Raw genomic sequence first — 16,744 nt, forward strand, 5'->3', positions numbered from 1 at the left:
TCAGACAAAGAAATTCACATAAATATATCCAGGAAAGAGTCAGAAACTTAGATCTATTATATGGGAGAGGGCACCTAATTAGAGATCTTGTCTGGTAATCAACTGCTAATAGGTATAGTTAACATGGATGAAGTTGAGAGGGGTGTGGGGTTGGAACATTAATATTGAGTGGAAGTAGGTTTTTATTCAAGGTGGATGAAATACTTCTTGGTAATACATTATAGAATTGATGGAGTAAACGAGTAAACGCTATTTTTCAATTAAAGTCAGTTGGCATAGTGAAAAGGACATCACATTCAGTGTCAAACCTCTATATCTGTTACTAACCAGCAGATTGATTTTTGGAAAATCATTTAATTTCTCTTATCCTTACTTTTTACATCTATTAGAGACTTAACCTAGGAAATCTCTATAGTACACCTCGGTCAAAAAGTTAATGACACTATGTTTACATTTGTTTTACGTGAATATTCATTTTCTTATTTATAAGATTGATATAAGGACAAAATAACATAATGTATGTGAAGGTGCTTTATAAATTATTAATGCAGAGTCTGCATGATGTTTATAAATTAACAAGAATATGTATTTTATTTGTGTATATGATTTGTAGAATCATCCATCTGTTACTCATTATATGATTTCAGTGTGATAATTTCTGTTCACATGAGAACAGTTTCTAAAAAATTGTAGTGTGCAGTTGTTTTCTTTTAATTGTCTCTCTAGGCATAAGACTTGAATTTTGATCTCTGAATGTAAACATGATTCTTCATAATTTTAAAAATACTTCATCAGTTGTTAAAGATAACTTTATTTCTAAGCTGATAAATTTTCCACAAGAAAGTTACTCTTCTTTTGTTTCCCTGCTCTCTCATCTTCCTTTCTCAGTTTCCATTTTGTTTGATCTCCTCAGAAATAGAGACTCAGTAAGATTGAGCTTTATTTTTATTGACATGATAAACCAAGTACAAATCTTAAAACATGGATGTGAAACTCTAGATACCCTTTAAGTAAGTGTTAAACTTGGTTAGTTATAAGTAAAACATTGTCCAGTAAGGAATAATGAATGGGTTTATGTTAGAATCAAGTGTTGAAATGTGTGAGAAAGATGTTTTTATCTTTTAGGAACTCCTAGGAATCTGTTTAGTGGATTATCTTTTCCAAAGTCCCATTGAGAAACTGACACCCCAAGTCTGTTAATATATCTACTGCATGGAGAAGGGTTTTCTTGTTGTAGGAAATGATACAATTTTAACAGCTTTCATTCTGTAATGTATTCAGGAATATGATAGAAAAAGTATACCATGTTCAAAAGCAAAGCAAGCCATCATTCCCGTACCAGTTATTTAATTCCTGTTATATATTATTAATTTAACATAGATTTGCAGATTTTGACTTCACTGATGCCTGCCTTATATCCATGGACTTTAAGTAGTATGGAATTCTACAGGACTGTTTACCCTAGATGAACATTGGAAATTTAGAAGACTTATAAATAGGTAGGATCTAGGAATCATCTTCTTTATTCCCTACTGTGAGTCTCCAGTAAGGGGCATGATCTGCCCCTTCAAATAGACTTTGAATCGTATTAGAATATACTGCATCATAGGTGCCTGCCGCAGTTCACTCAAGGCTACAAGTTAAAATGTGTGTGTGTGTGTGTATACAGAATTTACATTTGTAGCAGCTTTTGAGGCACCATTCGGGCAGAATGATGGTCTTTTCTGTCAGTTTATTGGGTCTACTGGCTTTAATATTCTCTGTGTTGTTGGACCTGTGAACATTATCTTTATGGAATTTTGGTCTCCGTGGGGGAAAAAAAGTATAATGAATCTCTTGAAAATATTATCAAATGACATGAAATGTCCCCTTCTGCTGGTAGAAACAACTGTAACTTTGCGTCCTCTCAAGGAAATGGGCTTTTCAGAAATTGAGCTGAGCAATTGATACTACTTTTTGTATTTCTCCATTTTCACATTATCTCTGGTGATTTGCTGTCATGCAAAATAAGCATCACTTTTCATTCTGTTCTCAAAAATGATAAATTATATCTTTCAATGCTTTTGTAACAACCGAGAATATACACAGAAAGAATGCCTAAATGAACAAATGTGGGATGGTTAGACTTTCTGATGTTAAATCAACTGTAACATCCATAGCAGTGTTTCAGAGGTAATAGCAGTTGGCATTGGTGGCTGGAATGCCTTAAATTAAAATGGGCCTGATGAGAGAGAACCACCAACAATTGGTGCTTCAGTTTTTTTTTAAGCAATGGACTACTTTCAAACTCTCCAGTGTTAGGACTTTTAAATGAAAATAGTTTTTTATTAGTGGTCAGAATGTGTTTTTGGCTTTGGCTCTGAAATACCAGATTATTAAAAGCCATCAGTTTGTTCAATAGCTACAATATCAATGTTTTCAAAAGCTGATTTTTAAAAATTTTACAAATCGGATATGAAGAATGGAATCATAAAGTCCTATGTTTTACAAAACACAGCAAACATTAAAACAGGAGAATCCAAAAGAGACAAACATGTTGTAGTGCTTCATCCATCACAGTAAGAATTCAAAGTAGGTTCTATATAAAGTCATAACACAGAAGATGAGATCTTACTATAATGGACCACCCACTCTATTAGAAAATGAGGTTGTGAAGAGTGACCAGATAATAAAGGGAAGGTTTTTTTAATTTTCCTTTTTTCTCTTGGGAATTCTGAGAAATTACAAAGCCTTCAACATTTTCCTTCCAGGCATTGCAGGCACAGCGCCTTGGTGTGTTTCATTATTGGGACTGATTTTTCATATGCAGATTCAGTCTCTGTGGCAAAATTTCACATGGGAGGTCAGGAGAGCTTCTTCTACAAATTTGTTAGCTGCCCTGGAGGAGAAAATGAAACACATACCCTAACTTTCATGTTTCAGATCTTTGGTGGTCTGGAAAGAGGCAAATTTTTCCCCTCAAAAGAAGCTATCTAGAGAATCATTTTCAGTTTGCTTCATTTAAATTTCAACTCCCTTGGGCCAATCACGTCTTAGGAAACATCTGCTTCACTATCAGAAGATGTCTACACAGGAAGCCTGCTCTACTTAGGTTACCTTTTAAAAGAATATCAGATAGATTTTATTTTCCTTACCAAATGTACCTTTATAATTACAGTAGTGAGGGCATTTTGGGGGAATATTTAGAGAATATGTAACTACTTCATATTTGAATATTCATAGTTATTTTATTTAATTTTTGGAACATTTAGTTTGAGTCTGTCTTTATTTTTTAGAATTGTGGTAAAATATACGTAATTTTATATAATTTATCATTTTATATACATACGTGGTAAAATATACATAATTTAATATAATTTATCATTTTCACCATTTTTAAGTGTACATTTCTGTGGCAGTAAGTATGTTCACATTGTTGTGCAACCAGCACCATCATCCATCTCCAGAATATTTTCCATCTTGCATCTGTACCCAGTAGACAACAAATTCTTATTCCCTCCACCCCCAGGCCCTGGAAACTACGTTCTACTTCCTATCTCTGTGAACTTGACTGCTCTGGGTACTTCATAAAGTCGAATCACACAGCATTTGTCCTCCTGTGGCTACCTTATTTCACTTAACATAGTGTCTTCAAGGTTCATCCATGTTGTATCATGTGTCAGAATTGCCTTCCAATTAACAAATTTCAAAAAATGCAAAAATATTTCAAAATGTTCCTATATTTATTATGCAAACTTCTAGATAAGAGTACATTTCTTCCTGTCACATATAACTGTGATTTAAAGAATGGAATATATTACAAAGAATGCTGTATTTTACTGTATCATAAATTTTATTTAGCCAAGAGCTCTTCATGTATTTCAGCATATTCAGTAGATTTGGAGATAAAGAATATTAATCCATAAATATTGTCCTTGCTTTAGTGTTATTGTAAAGTATACACAGTCACTGTTTTTTAAAAGGAAATGATGTCATGCATATTCTTCTCAAAACACTGAAAGCTTGAAACAAATCATTCAAACCACACAATCGAGAATTATCTGTGATAATCCTATTTAAGATTCGCTTCTCATAATGTATTTAAGCCTTGGTGTGGAATAGAGATTTTTAGGAAGATGTGAGTAATAATAAAATTGAAAAGTCAGATTGAAAATATATTTGTCAATTTCCAACTGATAATATTAGACCTTTTCCTGGAAAACATTGGTAAAATGTGGCTCACTGTCAGGACTAACCATGCCCTTTATAAAGTACAGTTTTGACTCTAGAAAAACAGAAAGTATACTCTATAATTTCTTGTATAGAATGATTTCATTAAGATCAAATATTGAGCAAACCTAAGATTAAGCCAGATTGTTATAACTGCAGTTAAAATATAATTCTTGGAATTTTATTATTCATTTTAGCAAAATAAATATTTGATTTGGCTTTTAAATGCATTAATTACTTAAATACTAATCACTTAAAATTAACTGATCTGGCTTTGATCCTTTTATAGATTAAGTCTTTGGGAATAATAAAATGTGATTAAAATAATTTTGTAAATGTATTCATGGTAACAATTTGATGCTAGTTTTTTCTTCAAGTATTTTTTAATTCTTTACTTTTTAAATATAGGTAAAGATCAGAGAATTGTTGATTCAGTATGTAAAAGAAGAATGAACATATGTGGAATAGTGGAATGAATGTTTAGATCACAATTACAGAGAGCAAACTTTTAACACATATCTTTTAACATATTATTAAAGAGGAGGACTTAGTGAAATATTTCTCATTTATAATTAAACTACTAGTGAGTAAAACTAAATATGTAAATATTAGTATAAATAAGTCAACTAGATATAAATAAAAAGATAAATAGAAGTATCTATTTGATATAAATGAATAGAAAAGCTACAGGTAGTACTTTGTAAATAGTAGGAACTCAAGAACTCCTGCCAAAATTAGTAAATCAGCTGAATTAAGATTACATGCGCAGGGAGGTAGTAAATGCCTAGATGTAAACACCAGAAGTGTTCCTAATTTTGGCAATTTCTTCTTTAATCTAAAAACACTTTTATGATTACTTGTAATATATAGCAATTATTAATTTCAGGCATTTTAAAAGTTAATGTCAACAAGCAACATTTTAAAAAATGATATTTCTATTATTCTAATCTTAAATTGCACTTCCTTGTAACTACTGCATTTAGTGCTGAAATAAAGTACTGTGATACTGTTTTTTAAATTCTGATTAAATATTTCTTGCATATTATTTATCAAATACTTCATGAGCTTCTCACTGGATTACATTTATTCTAAATCCTTTTATTGTAAGTGAGCTTCATCATGTTACAAAATATTTGGAGAATAGACAGTATATTTATCACTACCTTTCAGCTCATTCATATTGTAAAAGTGAGCAAATATCTAAGATATCTCGAGGTCATCTCTCATTCCATCTCCTTATTCCTTGGATTCCTCCCAGACTTCTGTGTCTCTCTGCTGAGCTGTTCCCTACTTGGGCATTTATCTTCCCGAACCTATTGTGTTCTACCACAAAATTGCACTAGGATCTTTCATTTTCTAACTACAAGAAAAGCCATAAAGCTCTTCTTCATTCAACTTTCAACAAGAGTTAAGTAAGAATCTGTTATGTGCCAGGAACTCTTCTAGGTTTTTCAGTGAATAGGAAACCTAAAAACGCGTCCCTTTCGGAGCTTACTTTTGGGTGTTGCATACAGTATAAGTGAACATTTTGTGTAATCAACTATGTAACAACTTGAGAAGTTATATAAAAAAGATGTACAGGAGGTTAATAGTGTGTTGCAGCTGAGTTACGATTTTAAATAAGGTGGTTAGACTAGGTGCAATTGACATGTCTTTAAATGAGGAATGAATACATCTAGAGGAATAAGGTTTCATGCCAATGTAAGCTAATGTAAAGGGGTACATGATGTGTTTGAGAAACAACAAAAATGCCAGAGTGGCTGGAGTTATTTAACGAAAAGGGGAGAATTACCGGCAAAGAGGTCAGAGAGATTATGAGGAATCAGATCATGCTGGACTTTGTGGGCCACTATAAAGAATGGCATAATTCCAAATACAGTGGCATACCAGTACAGATTTTTGAGCAGACGAATAACATGATCTGATTTAAAGGAATAAAAATGTCTTAAACCCATGGAAAAGTTGAAATAATATGCAGTGTACCCTTGTACACTCTTCCCTTAGATTCATGAATTATTTATCTCTTCCCATGATTGCTCAGTCTACACACACAAAGATACACACACTCTTCCACTCTGCAAGGTCATTAAAAGTTCTCTACAAACATCATGACACTCACCCCTAAACATTTCAGTTTGCGTTTCCCAGAAGCCAAGACCTTCTTATGCAAAGCTACATCATCATCATCATACATAAGACAATAAGTAACAGCTTCAAATTTCCCACATTTTCACGTTCTCTAATTTCCCCAATTTTTCTTAAATACTCTCTTTGCTACCTGATTGTTCTTTAATCCTGTATAAACCAAGGCTCACTCATTGCAGTGGCTGAGTTCTTTATTCTCCCCCGTTCTGAATCCCTCCCTCTACCTCCTTCTCTTCTTCATGACAACTGATCTCTGGAAGAGTTCAGGTCAGTTGTCTTGTAGATCGCCCCTCTTTCTGGATCTGTGTGCCAGACTCCCCATTATTAGATTCAGGTCCTAATATCATAATATACTTTGCTTCTTTCTTCTAGCCATTGCTTGTCTAATTTGTCAGAGAAAGTCAAACTCGTATTTACAAAATTCCCGTGACATTGACCTGTGTAATCTCTGTAAGGACAAATGGTGAACCAATAGAGTTATTTCTAAAAGTCATTTTTAGTTTAAATGATATATAAGACTCTTGGCAAGAGGATGATCTTGGGTTCAATACCCTTGACTTTGCCTTGGAAAGTTGTGTCTTATTTACCTACTTCATTTTTCCCATAGGGCAGGCAGTTGATTTCTAAATTTTGGAACATTCTAGTTAGATGCATTATTGATGAAATTGCTGTGCAGATCTGATGACAATTTAATATAAAACAAAACTGGATTGAGTGACCTTTGCTGCAGTTGACGTTGGCCTTTCTTCTTGTTAAGTGACTGGACAATTTATCTAACTTAAAGGAATATTGTGATTGCTAAATGGACTGTCATAGATAAAGATATATACCATTTTTCTTGAAAAGGTTCACCAGGCAGTAGTAATAAGAGAAGGTCAAGGGGCATGGGACTTCATAAACCTTCTTTTAAAATTCATTGTCCTTCTGTACATAAGTAGTTGCATTTTTTTCACTTTTAACTGTTTATCCAGAGTCTAGTATCACTGAACAGACATGGTGCACACCCAATGGTTAGAATATGTTTTGCTAGATCATTACAAAGTCAAACTGTTTAGATTTCTGTCTAGGGTAAAGAAATCATCTTTGTTTATTCTTTGAGATGGGAACTCAAGCTCAGATAATTATCATTATTCAGTTAAGTTGCTCAGGTTCTGGTCTCTCCATAAGGAAAGTTGCACTTACTTCATATAGTGTCATACACGTGCACTTACTTCATATAGTGTCATACACGTTCAGGGTATATATAGGCTAGAAGGGGAAAAACTATAGAGTCATAACCAGTTTGGGGATAAAATGGAAGACTGCTGCTAGATACTTGTACGAAACTACTCGAGGGAACCAGCCTTTCCTCAGGAGAATCAAAGCAGATAAAATGTATAGTATTTTCATATGATGACAGGATATGTGACTAAAATAAACCAAGAAAATGTAGTTGAAAAACAAAATTTAAGTTCTGAAGCTGAAGTTCTTTCTCTAGAAATGATTTTACAAACCATATATATTTTAATTATTCATTAGCCTAACCATCATTTAAGCAGTTAAAGCATTTGTTAATTCTGACCTAGTATAATTTGCTCTTCTTCATATATAGCTGGTTACCTGTGGGACTCATGAAAAGCGCTGTTCATAATGCTGTTGACTGGTATGTCTCACTAACACGTGCCCAAGCTGGGCAAGTCTTTTCTGGGTTTTTATCATTTTAAAGCATATACATCATTCTATGAAGAAGTGTCCTAAGATAAGATAACAGATTAAGATGTGGACATCAAAGTTCATGTTTGTATGGGCTTAAAACTGATTTTAAAAGTTTGTCTTCTTTATAGTGAAATTTTAGCTAGTAAGTCCTTGAACTATTTTCTATTAATGAATCTGCATTTTTTCTATACCTGATTTACTCATTTTCAAATATATGTTTTTCACGAAAATGAATTTTTGTTTTTGGTGGATTTTTCCTGTTACCAAGTTTTGATAAAATGATTTACAGTTTATTTTCCCCACATACTTCTGTGTATTAAACAGTGTCTGCTGTCTCTCAGGGTTATCGTTAAGAGTTTTCATACTTTCAAATCATTTCTCCCTACATTAGGATACGACATATTAGCCTCTTGAAATCCTTCTCCTACTTTTTATAGTTTTTCCTACCTTAAGATTTAATGAACTACATAACCACTGAAATTTCACTTTAATTTTCTGAAATTTATTTGCTTCATTAGAAATACTGTATTTACCAGAAGGCTGGAGTTGAGTCAGTAGACTTAAAATCTCTTCTAAGTACTATGATCTATTAGTTTACCATATTTGTTCACTCAATTATTCAAAATTATAATGAAACCAAGATTTAGATTTTAATAATATTTCAGGATATTGATCTGATTTTCTTTAAGTTTACATGAGAATCTACATAAGATCATTATAATTTCTTTCCCTTCCCTTTGTTTTCTTACTTATCTACTTTTATAGTGTAGATTATTTGTGAATATTATTTATTTAATTTCAAACGGTATTTAATAACAGATAACTGTGTTGTCAAATACTGACCGAACCTTTTCCCTTACTGTGAATTATTCAGTTTCTAAGATTTAAGTTAGAGTTGAATAATCATGTTATACTGAATTAAATCTCTTACAATAATAAATTAGTAATTTTGTATTTAAAATGAAGAATTGTAGGATTTATCTATACCATTTTTCTGATTTTCATTGTAATGAAGGAAGAAAAAATAAAGAAGGGAAGAAAAATTTAACGATACAATGAATAACCAGCTGATCATATAGTTTAAATTCTTTTAAGAGTTTTGTAAATCTGACTTGAGTTCCTCTTCATACTAAGCATAGTCTCATTACAACTGCTCCACAGAGCAAATTTTATGTTATCCTTACAACTGACATGTTTTTGTGAAATATATCATCTTTACATCCTGATAAAATGAGTGGTAGAGAAGAGCTCTGAGAAAAACTATAGCATTATTGAAATGTGTTTTCTCCTGGAAAGGCTGGAATAATATTTAATCACTAGCTGCAAATATTGCTATAATCATTAAGAGAAATTATGTCCTAAGGATGAGTCAAGGTGGTAAAAACTGTTTATTGTGAAACTAAATTAGAAGAGCTAGCAAGCTTTATTAATAGATCTACTTGACTTTTTGAGTAGACTGTTTTCAGATACTATGCTATGTTAGGTTTTATTAATATAAAAATATATACACATACATTATATAGATAACTATAAGTGTAGATACATATACAGATATACCTGTGCATTTATGTGTACATATATGTATACATACACGTGTTAACACATAACAATACATTGTAAAAATATTTTTAATTCCTATGAGCGCAAAGAAGCACCTACTAGATATAGACAGCCAGAAATTACCCCAAGAAGTGACATTTTAGATGAGACTTGAAAGTTGAATAGAGTCGATAAAGTAGATAAGGACAGAGATGGGAGAAGGCATGTGGGGCAGAGAGAACAGCATGAGTTTGTATCTGGCTGTGAGATGATTTGGTTACAAGTATGGTAGGAACATCATTTGTTTTGAAAAAAACAGTCACACAGGAAGGTATTGAAACAATTCAAAATGGCCTTATCTGTTACACAAAATTTTCTTTATGATTTTTTTGGGTCAGTGATAGGGACACAATAAAGAATTTTGAACAGGGGGATGGGATGACACTAGGTAGAAACATAGTTGATATCAAAAGGGAGAAAGTTTTGAAGTGTGTTTGAGCAAAGATAAGAGGCTTTAAAATTTGTCAGTTTGCAGCTCTTACATAGGGAATTACTTCTCATTCACATGTTAATAGGGTCTCCCCAAGGACACACTTTATATATACAATAAGATGATGCCTCTTATAAAAAAAAATCCATGTTAAAAGCATCTCTGTGAAATAAGCTCTAACAAGGTGTTTCTATCTGCAAATGTTTATATTGACCAAAATAGTATTGGTAAAGACATTACATCTTTTTCAACTTTAGATTGACAGATTTTGGATTTCCCTTTTCCATGAAAAAAGCCTTGATTTTTTAGATCTTGTTTAACCAATAATGAAATATGTTTTGTTAATTAACACCTAGGGCAACTTTTGTATTTAGAAATGGATTTACTTAAAAAAACTGAGTATAAAAGTCTTAAACAGTGTTTGATGTGATTGAAGTTTTCCTCAAATTTCAGAAACAGCAATTAAACCTTCAAGGTCTGGCACCACATTTTTTTTGTTGGTTTGACATGCTTATGATTTTGTGTTAGACATGTTTGTATCTTATCATCATCTTAGCAATATGATAAATTTGTATTTGAATTGTAAATTAGAATACTATACTTGAATAGTTTTTGTGTTCCGAAGTATGTAAAGTTAGTGTATAATTAGCTTTTAAGTATTTAAAAATAAATGATTACTATCATATTAGAACAGTTTAAAACTTCAAAAATTATTTCCAGTTAAAAGTAATAATTTTGCTTATCTGGTTTTTAATTGGTCATTTGCTGATATTATTAGCACAGTATGTTCTAAAATCTCTGGACAACATGAAAGCTGTAATAAAATCTACTGTAAACCATCCATGAAGGGGACTTTTACAAATGTTGTGATTATGTGAGCCTGGAAGCTACATTGCTATAATTGGCCTCCTGTGAGGCTGGTGTTCTGTCATTCCTGGAAGCTCAGCCAACAAGAAGATGGGATTTCACTATGTTTGCATTTGTTGACTGATATTTTGGTTTGCAGAGTTCACATAATGATGAACAGCAATTCAAACTTGTATCACTGTTTACATATGAAATGCAAAATTACATCTGGTTTTTTTTTTCTACCCAAAATTCAGCTACCTTGATATTCTTTACCTGACTATCCAGTAAATATTACTGAATATTCTTATTTCCAACATATATTTATTCCTGCCTCTGTGTAAATGTACGTAATCCTTTAAATCTCCCAAATATCATTTAATTGTTTTTTTGATCATCTAGTTTGGAAGTTTACACATTTTAGCTATTGTGTAGTCATAAAAGATATTTTATCAGAAATATTTAAACTTATAAATTCTAAAGTTAATTACTATCCCCCAAAATGCAAGTGTCTTAGACTGCTTTAAGTCAAATCACCCCTTCCCAACTTATTTCGATATTGTTTATCATATTTAATTTTGCATTTTTTATTCCCCAAATATTAAGTATTCTTGCTAATTCTTTATACAGGTATTTCTTGGAGATATTGCAGCTTCAGTTCCAGATTACTACATTAAAGCAAAAAAATAAAGTCACAGGAATTTTTTGGTTTCCCAATGCCTACAAAAGTTATGCTTACGCTATATTGTAGTCTAAGGGTGCAAAAGCATCATGTCTAAAAAAGAACAATGTACATACCTTAATTTTAAAATAATGTTGAAAAAATGGTGGCAGTAGATTTGATTGATGCAAGGTTATAAACCTTCACTTTGTAAGAAACACAGTGTCTATGAAGTGCGGTAAACCAAAGTGCAATAAAACGAGGTATTCTTGTATAGTCAGTAGTGGGTAAATCTACCCACGTATATGTACTGTTTCTCTGATCTTGAAGTATGTTGTTTAGAAGTTCTGTTAGTAAAAATATATAGTTGGTAAACTCTCAGTTTGTGGGTACCTGAAAATGTCTTTAGTTCACTATTATGAAATAATGCCTTTCACAGTATACAACTCTAGGATGGCAGATTTTTTATCTTAGAACTTTGAGAAAATTTAATGCGTTCCTTTGGTTTGGTGTTATGTTCTAGATGTGACTTTTTTAAAAAAATTCTTCTAAAAATTCACTTGATTTCCTGAATCTGAGAACTGGTGTCTTTTATGAATTCTGAAAAATTCTTAGTCGTTCTACTTCAGAAAACTGATTAGAGATATCAGACCTTCTCATTCTTCTCCTTGTGTATTGTTTTTGTTGACTTTTGTTCATGGTTGTTCCTTTCCTGTTTAACTTACGTTCCTTGGAACATTATTTATGGGAATTCTGTGAAGCCTGTGTTTGAAGTATTTTCTCCAAAAGTGATTTCTGTTTTGCTTTGCCAGATCCCTGCATCATTACCAGCATGGGATCTCTTAAAGCTAATGTTTCACTTCAGGTACTTTTGGCCAGAGATCAGCAAATTACAGCCTGCAGAGCAAATTTAGCCTGCTGATTGCTTTTATGAATAAAGTTTTATTGGAACACAGCCACAGTTATGTTTTGTTCTTGGCTGCTTTTTCTACTACAATGGCAGAATTGAGTGGCTCCAACAGAAACCATATGGTTCACAAACTAAAATATTTGCTATCTGGCCATTTGCAGAAAAACGTTGTCAACTACAGTTTTAGACCATACAAGTAGTATGAATTCCAATCCCGCCTCTTTAAAGTCAGATTTGTGGTTATGAATTCTCACGTGAAACTTTTTTTCTTTATTCCTTTTAAACAGAAACAATGATGTGACAGAAAACTATCTTTACCCTCTGTCTTTAGTGTACTGACTGATGGATTCACCAGGTGGGAGTCCTGACATCCTATACTGGTCTTTGACTTCCCATTGTAAGCTGCTTTTAAGATTCTGTCATAGATCCAGTACATCTTTAACCTTTAAAGCCAAAGCCTATACCATCAAAGATGAATGAAAAGATATCTCTGGCAAATACAGATCTTAGCGTCTTCTTTTCTCACTGAGTTCATGTTTTCTCATCACTTCTGCATCTGAGAGTTTCCCTTTTCTATTAGCTCAGCCATGCATTTAAAAATATGTATGTTGTATTTCATGTAGAATTTTTAGGTGCTCTATGCTAAGAGAATTTCTCTAGATACCAGTTCCACCATATTATCAGATACAGGGCATGATGTATTTTAGGGATAATCTCAACCCAAAATTCTTCCTTCAAGCTGATATAGCTTAAGCCTACTGGCTTTAGATTCAGAGTGTGGGACATAGTCCATTGTTCACCACTTTCTCTATATGTGACCTTGGGTTAGTTATGTAACCACCATTAAGTCCCTGTTTCATCTCAGCAAAATGAGAATAATAAATGCACCTATTACTTACAGACTTTGTGACAATAAAAATGAAACCTAATATAAGCATAAATATACAAACACACATATAAAATGTTAGCTTTTTGCCCAGCAACAGTAAGTGGTTAGTAAAAAATGATATATAGTTGTTGTTATTATTATTATTATTATTTTAGGGATTAACACACCCTTTTAATTTGTTTTAAATATTTTTAAGGTTTAAAAATTGTTTAAAGTTTTTAATTCCTAGTAGGAAAACATTATCTGAATGAATATCCTAATGGCAAACCACTGTAAAATGCTTCAGCTGCATTTGGGGCAGAGGGGTAGGGATTATCTTCAAAGCACCCCAGCTTCCTTCACGAGAAGGTCAGAGGTACACTGGTTTGTATTATTGTGACATCCATTAGGTGAGCTCAGTTGCTTTTCCTTCAGCAAGGGCTGTATTTGTCAGAAGGGCATTATGCTTGACCTCCAAATTTGGCTGACAATTTACTGATGAGATTCAAAACCTTTGGGTTGCTCTGATATTTTGACATATTGGCTGGGTTCTGGGCCACATCCTGGAAGGCCACCATAACTTCTGGATCCTGCATGGCTGCAAGAACCTCTGGATCACTAAGAATTTCATTGAGCCCAGGCATTCCTGCCATCCCAGGCATGCTGCCTCCCATTCTAGGCATTCCTCCAGGAAAATTACCAGGCATTCCCCCAGAAAAACCACCTGGAAAAGAGCCATACTGAGCACCTGATTGTTGTCTGGCTTCTTCCTCCTCTGGGCTCTCTCATGTTCTTCCCGAGCCTTCTTAACTCTTTCTATTCTTTCTTTGATTTCCCGCTCTTCACGTTTTCTCTCATACTTTCCCCGATGTTCAGCAATTTTCTGTGCCCTTGGTTGAACTTCTTTGAGCATTGCACTAGCATCTTCATCGTAATCCAGTTTACAGTCAAGGGCAAGATCATGGGCTGCTTCTTCCCAATGGCCCAGAAGTCTGTGTGCTTTCCCTTGCCACTTGTATGGCTGAGCTGAATCAGGATTTATTTCAATAGCTCTGTCACAGTCTCGGATGGCAGCATTTGGCTTCTGTAATTGGATGAAGACACTGGCTCTCTTGGCGTGTAAAATGGCCAAGCGAGGGTTTAGCTTGATGGCATCTGTAAACAAGTCAGTGGCTTTCTGTAGTTCACCTTCATTTAGGGAATCAATGGCAGCCACTTTTTTTAATCATTTGCCTGATCCATCATCTCCTCGGTTACCTCTACATTTTCATCACCCATTTCTTGAGGGGCATCAGTGTCTGGTTCAATCACACCTTCATTGTCAATTTCTAGATCACTTTCCTCACTTAATGTTTCGTCTGCCTTTATGTTTTCCTCCGCCTTCTTACTATCTGTTTTTTCTTCCTTGGTATTTTCTTCTGATTTAGTTTTATGAGTAGCAGGTGGTATCTTACCCCCCATGCTCTCCACTCACTCCCTCAGGAAGCGCATTTCTTTGGTGTGCAGAACGCTTGGGTCCTGCTTAACACATTTTCACGAAGGCTCGAAGCTCGCTCACTTTGCGGTGGTCCATGGTCGGGAGGCGGCGGGAGGAGACGGGCGCGGCGGAAGCTTCGGCCCGATTCCAGGCCCCGGCTCTAGTTCAGCGTGACCGTGTAAAGGGGATAGTTGTTGTTGTTGTTGTTGTTGTTGTTGTTGTTGTTGTTGTTGTTATTCTAATTGACCTATTTTACAAATAGTTAAGCTTATCTGTAACATTTATACTAATCCAAAAATTAGTAATTAACACTTTATTAGCCTCTGGAGGTAAGACAGTAAGTATCAGATATTCACATATTACACATCTTTTATAAAAACCCGTAACAGATTTTTACTCGAAGTAATAAGAAATGTTGCAGTGGACAAAAGGAATAAGAATATTAACATTCAGGAGAATTAAAAAAGTCAGCTTCTAATCTGCCAATTAACAACAAACAAGTACCTCTACTCTCAGTCTACTTACTTGGTGAAATGTTATGTGGTAATTGTTCAGAGCAAAAGAAAAATAAAGTAGGAAGTTAGATTTCTGTAAAGTCATTTTTGCTCCTGTCCCGGAGTTTATTATCAGCAAAGAAATAAGTGTCATTCTTTTTAAGTATAATTAAGTTATCCTCAAGAACTTCTAGTGACATCCCATTTCTCTAAAAATCCGTATTCCTTTCCATGATTATCTAAGCCGTGCATGGTTTGACCACTGCATCATTTGACTCTCTGATGTCACCTGCCATTCTCCCATCTATTTTAGTCTCCAGTCACAACCACTTCCTTACTATTCCTTGGTAAGCCAAGGATGTGTCCATCTCAGTGTTTTTGTATCTCCTATCCCCTCTGTTTTGTCCAACTTAATATTACCCTCTCAGAGAGATCTTCAGTGCCCAGTCTACTTAAAATAGCACCTTCCCCTATCAGTTTCTACAGTATGACTCCACTTTATATTTCTTCCTCTTTCCTACATCTGTTATCGTATTATTTACTTGTTTATGTAATCAGTGTCTTTCTCCCACTAAAATAAAAGTTTCATGAGATTAGGGACATTGTACTTGTTCATTATAATATACCAAGTATCTAGGCAAGTTCTTGGCATGTAAAAAAAAGTTCAATTAATACTATTTAAACAAAGGATGACTTCAAACCCAGGCTTACACAGACTGCAGTATAAAAATATGCCCTTTCCCTTGCACCAGGTGGTTCTTCTTCCTAACTTCTAAGGCTGTGTTCAGTCAACATGATTAAAGCCTTTCCTTGTCTTCTAGTATTCATATTATTTCAACTGTGTTCTTTTCTCCACAAACATGATTTTGAATTTCACCATTGACTGGTACCTGACAATGTAGCCTAACCACACCCTTCACCTCGCCCCCATCATGTTTTCTTCTGGATTCAAAAGTGAGATCCAGATCCCCAATGTGTATCAGAATAAGTCTAAAGTTCTCAAACCTCTATGAGCAGTCAGTAATCTCTAGCTTCTAATATCAGAGTGGTGGAATCTGGGAGCTGGGTATCCTAAACAAAGATAGGAGTTAGCAGGTAGGGAAGAAGCTGTGCTATTAGTTTGACAGACAAGTACATAACAAGTTACGTTTACGTTGCTTTCTCTGTGGACTTTGCCTCAGTCTAATGCAAGCTGCAGGAGGACAGGCTTTATTGACTCTGTTTCCCGCACACTTTCCCACACTGTTTCCCAAACAGTACCTACTACAGATGAGGGGCTGAATACGTATTTCCTGAATGTGTAAGAAATCAATATATTTTGAAGGTAAACTCAACACCTTGTGCTCGTGGACTAGATATGATAAAATGAGAAAGAATGAGAAGTCAACAATTGAAAGGTTGAAGTTTTCA

At 34.0% G+C, this 16,744-nt stretch overlaps 1 protein-coding gene and 1 pseudogene across 1 annotated transcript in view; one reads left to right on the forward strand and one right to left on the reverse strand.

Annotated features, from left to right (window-relative positions):
- THSD7A (thrombospondin type 1 domain containing 7A) overlaps nucleotides 1-16,744 on the forward strand; it is a 353,632-nt gene that overhangs the window by 34,523 nt on the left and 302,365 nt on the right. The window lies entirely within an intron of this gene.
- Nucleotides 13,814-15,021, reverse strand: LOC102528523 (hsc70-interacting protein pseudogene; annotated as a pseudogene).

This window comes from Vicugna pacos, chromosome 7 (genome assembly GCF_048564905.1).
Source record: "Vicugna pacos chromosome 7, VicPac4, whole genome shotgun sequence".
Classification (NCBI taxonomy): Eukaryota; Metazoa; Chordata; class Mammalia; order Artiodactyla; family Camelidae; genus Vicugna; species Vicugna pacos.